This window comes from Ovis canadensis, chromosome 3, assembly GCF_042477335.2.
Source record: "Ovis canadensis isolate MfBH-ARS-UI-01 breed Bighorn chromosome 3, ARS-UI_OviCan_v2, whole genome shotgun sequence".
Taxonomy (NCBI): domain Eukaryota; kingdom Metazoa; phylum Chordata; class Mammalia; order Artiodactyla; family Bovidae; genus Ovis; species Ovis canadensis.
This window is the reverse complement of record NC_091247.1, coordinates 124,973,256-124,980,375: the sequence shown is the minus strand read 5'-3', so window position 1 is coordinate 124,980,375 and position 7,120 is coordinate 124,973,256.

The window sequence follows — 7,120 nt, the reverse complement described above, 5'->3', positions numbered from 1 at the left end:
AATAATGCTTATCATTGATCCCCTCAGGCAAGGTTAGGAGGCTAATGAGAAAAGACTATAAATCAGTGAGCTATAAAATAAAGTGCTCTGGAGATACACAGTCTCCTAATACTTTCAGAAATAATATTACACAGAGTCTAATGTGCACCCCTGGCCCAGCCCTGCCCTGTATGACATTCATGCCCCCTCCCAGTGGCGCTGACTGTGTCCACATGCACAATTCTCTTCATCCCTTCACACAGAGAATCCTCTGCCCTCCATCAAGAACAATTGGAGCAGAAAGAGAAATAGCTAGATCATCTCTGTACTCTACTTTTTGTAAAGTTGTAAATTCCTGACCATAAAATCAGACCACATAGTATGAAAACCAGGCCACATGGGCTCCTTCTGGCTAGTGGCTTGAAAACAGTATAATTAAACAGACATTTCTAGCTCTTTGCCTGTGTGCCAGCACCCCACAGTAGACACACTCTGAGTAGGTGAAGTCCATAGAGGGATGGCATCACTGACTTGATGGACATAAGTCTGAGTGAACTCCAGGAGTTGGTGATGGACAGGGAGGCCTGGTGTGCTGCGATTCACGGGGTCACAAAGAGTTGGACATGACTGAGCAATGGAACTGAACTGATAGAGGGGAAGGCAGGTGACTGAAGGAATAAAGAACACTCTGCTTACAAAGATTATCTGGTGTATCAGTTAGGGACTTTCAGATAAAGAGAACCAATAGAAAGTATGTGTATCTGTATGTGGAGAGATTCACTTTGAAGAACTGGTTTACACAACTCATGAAGGCTGCAAGTCTACAATCGACAAGGTGAGCCAGAAGGCAGGAGACTGGGAGAGAAGCCGGTGCTGTAGTCTGGGTCTGAAGACTGTCCACTGGCTGAATTCCTTCTTGCTCAGGAGCTCATTCTTCTGTTGACCGTGCACTAAACAGATGAGACCCACCTACATTTTGGGGGCCTTTCCTGGGGCTCAGTGGTAAAGAATGCGCCTGCTGATATAGGAGATGTGGGCTTGATCCCTGGGGTGGGAAGATGCCCTAGAGAAGGAAATGGTGACCCTTTCCAGTATTCTTGCCTGGCGGGCTACAGTCCATGGAGTTGGAGTTGCAAAAGAGTCAGATAGGATTAAGTGACTAAACAACAACCCACATCATGGACGGTAATCTGTGCTATTCAAAGTCCATAAATTTAAATGTTAATCTCGCCCACAAAAACACAACTTTCCAAAAACATCCAGAGTCATGTTTGACCAACTATCTAGGCACTGTGACCTAGCCAAATCAACACATAAAATTAACTATAACACCTTGTAATTAGATATTTACACCTCCATTTCATCTATTAGACTGAGGAAGCAAAGGGTACGAGAGTGTCTTTACTGTCTTTATTTAAAGCCTAGCCTAGTACTTGGTGTGCAATAAATGTTCATTAAACTGAAAAATGTTGGGTCTTGAGTCAGTACTCTTTAGGCTTTCCTGCTCTTGTTCAGTCATTGAGTCATGTCCAGCTGTTTGCAACCCAGACTGCAGCACACCAGGCTCCTCTGTCCTCCACTATCTCCCACAGTTCGCTCAAATTCATATCCAGTGAGTTGTAATACTATCCAACCAGCTCATCCTCTGCTGCCCTCTACTCTTTTGACTCCTACTCAGTATGACCTTTAGATTCTTCCTTGTGAAGTTACTTAGTGAAAGTTTATCTCTTCTGGACCACATTCTGTCTCTCCCAAATTCATATGTTGAAACTCTAACCCCCAATGTGATGATAGTTCAATATGGGGCCTTTAAAGAGGTCATAATAGTTAAATGAGGCCATGAGGGTAGGACCCTGATATGATATGACGCTGTCCTCACAAGACGATGAAGAGACACTGAGAACACAAATGCACAGGAAAAAGGCCACTTGAGGACAGAGTGAGAAGGGTCCTGTGTGCAAGCCAAGGAGAAAGGCCTCAGGAGAAACCAGTCCTGCGAGTAACATGATCTTGGACTTTCAGTCTCCAGAACTGTAAGAGAAAAATCTCTGTTGTTTAAGTCACCCAGCCTGTGGTTTTTTGTTGGTTTTTTTTTTGTTTTTTTTTTTTGTAGCAGTCCTGGCAGACTAATATACCCTTCAACACACTGTTCCCCAATTCATTAACAAACAAACCTGTCCAGTCCTGGCTCTGGATCAGAATAGGGGCCTACGAAAGTCACAATGAAGGAAAAACAGTTGGTTTGAACTGATTGGAGCCAGTATGATATATGAACAGGACAGAAATTGTAATAAACTTCCTTTAAGGAAACGAAAAAAAAATCTAAAAGAGGTGGATTTATACACATTGGCTTCCTCTCCAAACCTGCAGAATACGAGGTACATTTTCATTTTCCCAGAATAATAAATGACATAGTCTCCTTCCTGGAATTTTTTTTAATAACTGAGAAGAGTTTTAGGAGTATTCGTCATTCATTCCTCAGTCTGAATTTGTAGTAATCTGCATTCTTAAATCACTGAAATCTGAAGAAAAGAGGGAGCAAAACATAATTCTGAATTCAAAGATCTTTAGTAGTGTGACACAGAGAATTATTTAATGTGGCCGTAAGTCAGAAACAGGGCTTCCCTAGTGGCTCAGATAGTAAGGAACCTGCCCACAATACAGGAGACCCAGATTCAATCCCTAGGCCAAGAAGATCCCCTGGAGAAGGGAATGGCAAACCACTTCAATATTCTTGCCTGGAGAATTCCATGGAAAGGGGAGACTGGTGGGCTATAGTCCATGGGGTCGCAAAGAGTCTGAACAACTGAACTACTAATACCTTCACTAAAGTCAGAAACTAGGGACTGCTTACAAAATTTATCTAGGGTTGGCCTTACTATCCCCTGCATCTCAGTGACAGGCCACAGTCAAAGAATTTCAAAAAAGAAAACACAAAAATTCATCACCATTAAGTTTCTGCCTTTCAAAATAAAATCAAGAACTTTAATGCCACTGAATCTCCTTTAAGAATTGTTTTTTCTCATTATTCCTCTAAAATTTATCAAGCTTTCCATCTATGTTAGTTCCTTTGCTGTCCACAGTATTTTCTTCAAAAAGGGCTTGGCTCCCCTGCCTACATTAGCCATCTAAATCCTCATTATCCTTGAAGATACGAATGAACCACCAGAACCACTGTAAAGCCTTCGTTGGCCAGTTCAACAGAAAATTCCCTTGCATCTTTCACCTCTTTTTGCTCTTTTTAGTCTTTTGACACTTGAAATATATACAGAACATCAATTGCCTTCTCAGACATTCATTTTAATCCACCAATTAGATAATAAGTTTTTCACATCAGGAAACATTTTGTACATTTAACTGCAGGCCACATGAAACACTAAGGCTCAAACACATAATGTCTTCAAAATCTCTGCACTGACTTGTAAGTAGGTAAGTGATGAAATAGCAGTTGTATCCTTGCTCCTAACGGTCTGCTTGCTCTTTAAGCCTAAATTTCATGCTTATAATGATATTTGGTATGTCTACATGTCTACATGGAATGTCTGATATGTAAGGAAGTAAGCCACCAAAGAATTCTAACATGTTATACAACTTCCTTTTACTTGGTATTTGACTTAACAAAGATTTCTGCCTCCAACAGAGATCTGTATTCAAGACTAGTGTTTTCTGGGACAATCCAATCATTTATTCATAAAATATTATATTCCAATGTGTACCATTAACTCTGAGAAGTTCTGGAGATATAACAGTTCATATGCTGGGGAAGAAGAAGGAAGCAGGAGAAAGCATTTGTCTTCATGAAACTCCTAGTCCAGGGAGGAGACAGTCAGTATGAAAAACTATACAAATGAAGACAATGAGCATGACCCATCAACTAGTGCCTCTCACTCAATCCACCTTTCCATTCATGTAATATTGCTGTAATTGAAGTTCTCCAAAGGGAGTTATACCGATCTGTAAGAGCAGAGAGCAGTGGAATTTGGTGGATGTGGCAGGCAGCATCCAAAATGGGCCACAGTGACCCTAACTTCTGGTATTCCCACTCTGCTGTGTGAGCTGAATCTAGCGACTTGCCTTTAATAAAGAACACAGCAAAACTGGGTTTTAAAGATGATGATTTGTCCCTTGCTTGCACTCTTTCAATGGCTTTTTTAGCCTCCTCAATTTGATGATGCAAGCTACTATGCTGTGAGTAGCCAGTGGCAAGGTGAGGAACTGAAATATCATAAGGAATGGAGGTAGCCTCTAAGCAACAGCCTCTGAGGAACTCAGTCCTGCTAGAAACTACATGAGTGAGCTTAGAAGTAGAACCTCCCCCTACCCTTGAGATGTCTATACCCCTGGCTGACACCTACATTACAGCCTGGGTTGTCCTCTGCCCTGGAAGGCTCAGCTACGTTGCACCAGACTCAACCCCCAGAACTTTGAAATAATATATATTTGTTGCTTTAGCTAAGTTTTTGGATACCATGTAACGCATAATAGGTAACTAATTAAGTCAACCATATTGGGGAATATATTTCTGGGGATTCCCTTCATGTACTTTATAACAGGCATAAAGATGGAGGAGAGAACTTAGGCAGAAGAGAATATTCACAAAACATACTGTGCTGTGCTAAATATGTGGAGTTAAGAATTTAGGATTCTATGTTTGCTTTGTAAATAAAACAAATTTATAGTAACCAAGGGGGAAAGTCAGCAGGGAAGATTAAATTGGGATATTGGGATTAATATATACACACTATTGTATATAAAATAGGTAACTAATAAGGACCTACTATATAACACAGGAACTCTATTCAATGGCCTATATGGGAAAAGAATCTAAAAAAGAATGGATGTATGTGTATATGTAACTGATTCACTTTGCTGTGCACCAGAAACTAACACAACAGTGTAAATCAACTATATTTCAATAAAAATTAATTTTAAAAAATGAATTCAGGATTCTAGCTCATACTTATACCCTGAATAGGTACATGACCCTAACTGCAGAAATACTAATGTCCATAACATTTCCTAACCTAAATTTGCTCTTTTGTAAATTTAAGAGAAGAATTAGTTTAGAGCTAAATTTCTTCCTGAGCTAAAAATCCCTTCCTATATGAAAACTTTGAAATTATTTCAGTGTAATTATTCTTTGAAATGGTCCTTTGTCACAGGTCCTGAGCCAACTTTCTGTCTGTATACTCCAGCAGAACTGCTTTTGTGTGTCTCCTTGTCTTCTCATCCCTTTTGCTTAGTTTTTATATTCACATGAGATTTTAAACCAACAAATTGTGACAAAGAATCAGCATGATTCACCACAATACCTTTCAAAAATAGTCAAAAAAAGAAAAAATCCACTAAAGTATGCTAAATTTTAGGAAGGTAGTTTCTATATTCAAAGCATTCATTTTGTCTAAAAAAACAGATTCAGCTCTCCAGTTCTATTGCCTCTTAATAGAACAGATAATAGAAACAAAGTGGGGGAAATGGCATTATATATTCATGACAGATGTTTCAACACATTTTAACAACCTTGGTTGGTATTTCTTTTTGTGTTCTTTTAAATAAAAACACAGTTCAATTACTACAGTGAAATACCTTATACCAATGATTTTAAAAGGAAAATGTTACCTTCTGTGGCTAAAAGCAATAATTTAGTCTGATCCAAAACTGGCTTGAGAGAATCCTTCAGAACATGGTTCCTTCCTTTCTATGTGAATGGCTCATAATTGCATTTCTGGGTTTCTTCCTAAGTTACCTCAATTGTAATATATTTACACGACAAATGGTGTAGCTCTGTAGCCCTGGTGTCTCTACACTACCAGGGAACTCTTTTGGAATTTGTTCATCTTTTTAGCTGAGTGCAATGGGATAAAACAAAAACAGGTGTTACTGGGACTTCTCTGGCAGTTCAGTGGTTAAGACCCACACTTCCACTATAGGAGGAACAGTGTCGATCCCTAATCCAGGAACTAATACCTTACAGGAGCCTGGCACAACCAAAAAACACAAAAAAATCGGTGTTACCAGCTTCACCATAAGGAAATTGATGTACTGAAATGCCTCCAAAACTGGATATGATCTTCGTTCTAGTCAGAAATGTTCATTCTGAACCACCTTCCTTCCTCCTACACACACACCACTTTCTCGTATCAGATTCTCAAAGTTTTTGTTGAATTGGCAAAATAGTTTGGTATCAAACATTGTTTTACAATGTTTATTGAGTTGAATAGAGAGATAAACACCAGAATGCACTTTAGTTCCCAGTTAGCCCCCCTATCAAATCCTCATTAAATTTACGGGATATTAGTCAAATAATAAATATTTAGAATATTTTGTCATGATTCCATTACACCTTTTTCATCATGAGTTTCACAAATGTGTCATAGAGGAAGAGAGGATCAGATTCCAGAAGTCTGAAAGATAGTCCACATGTAAACTACCTTAATTTGTATAATAAGCAACAAATCAGGTATCAATTTAATAATGGGTCAAATGGTAGAAAATATAATGGCAATTTTCGAGGGAAGAGATCTTTGGAAAACTTTATCAGCTTTATTTCTTCTTATGAGAATGAGAATTTAAATGATTTTATTATACAATATGCTAAAAGTTATTCTTAGCTCTGTTACAGAAACCTAGGAGCATAAACACCCGATTAAATGGACTCCAGCATGGAACACTTATAGCAAACCCTATCGGAAGATCATCACTCCCCAAGTCAAGGGGAAAATGGAATGAAAGGGCCACGTCATAACAAGAGAAAACACCAGACACTAGTAACGGATGACACCATTCATTTGTTCATTTACTCACTTGTTTGTCAACACTGAATGCCTTTTTCAGTAGTGAGTACTAAGCTTGGCACCAGAGTTTTAATAATGAAATAACCTTGTGTTTCATGATAATTAGAGTCTATGGAGGAATATAGTCAAGTAAACCACACGACGCATAAGCTATTACAGAGATACTGAAGATACTGGAGAGTCTGATAATAATTACAGACTCCCTTCCAAGAAAATGCATATTCTAAATATATAAAAGTTTAGTGTTCAATTGCAGACATTTCCAGAACCCTCAAATATTCATCCACAGACCACTAAATACTACCAAAGAGTCAGAACATCTGGTTTATGAAGTCTCACTAATTTGT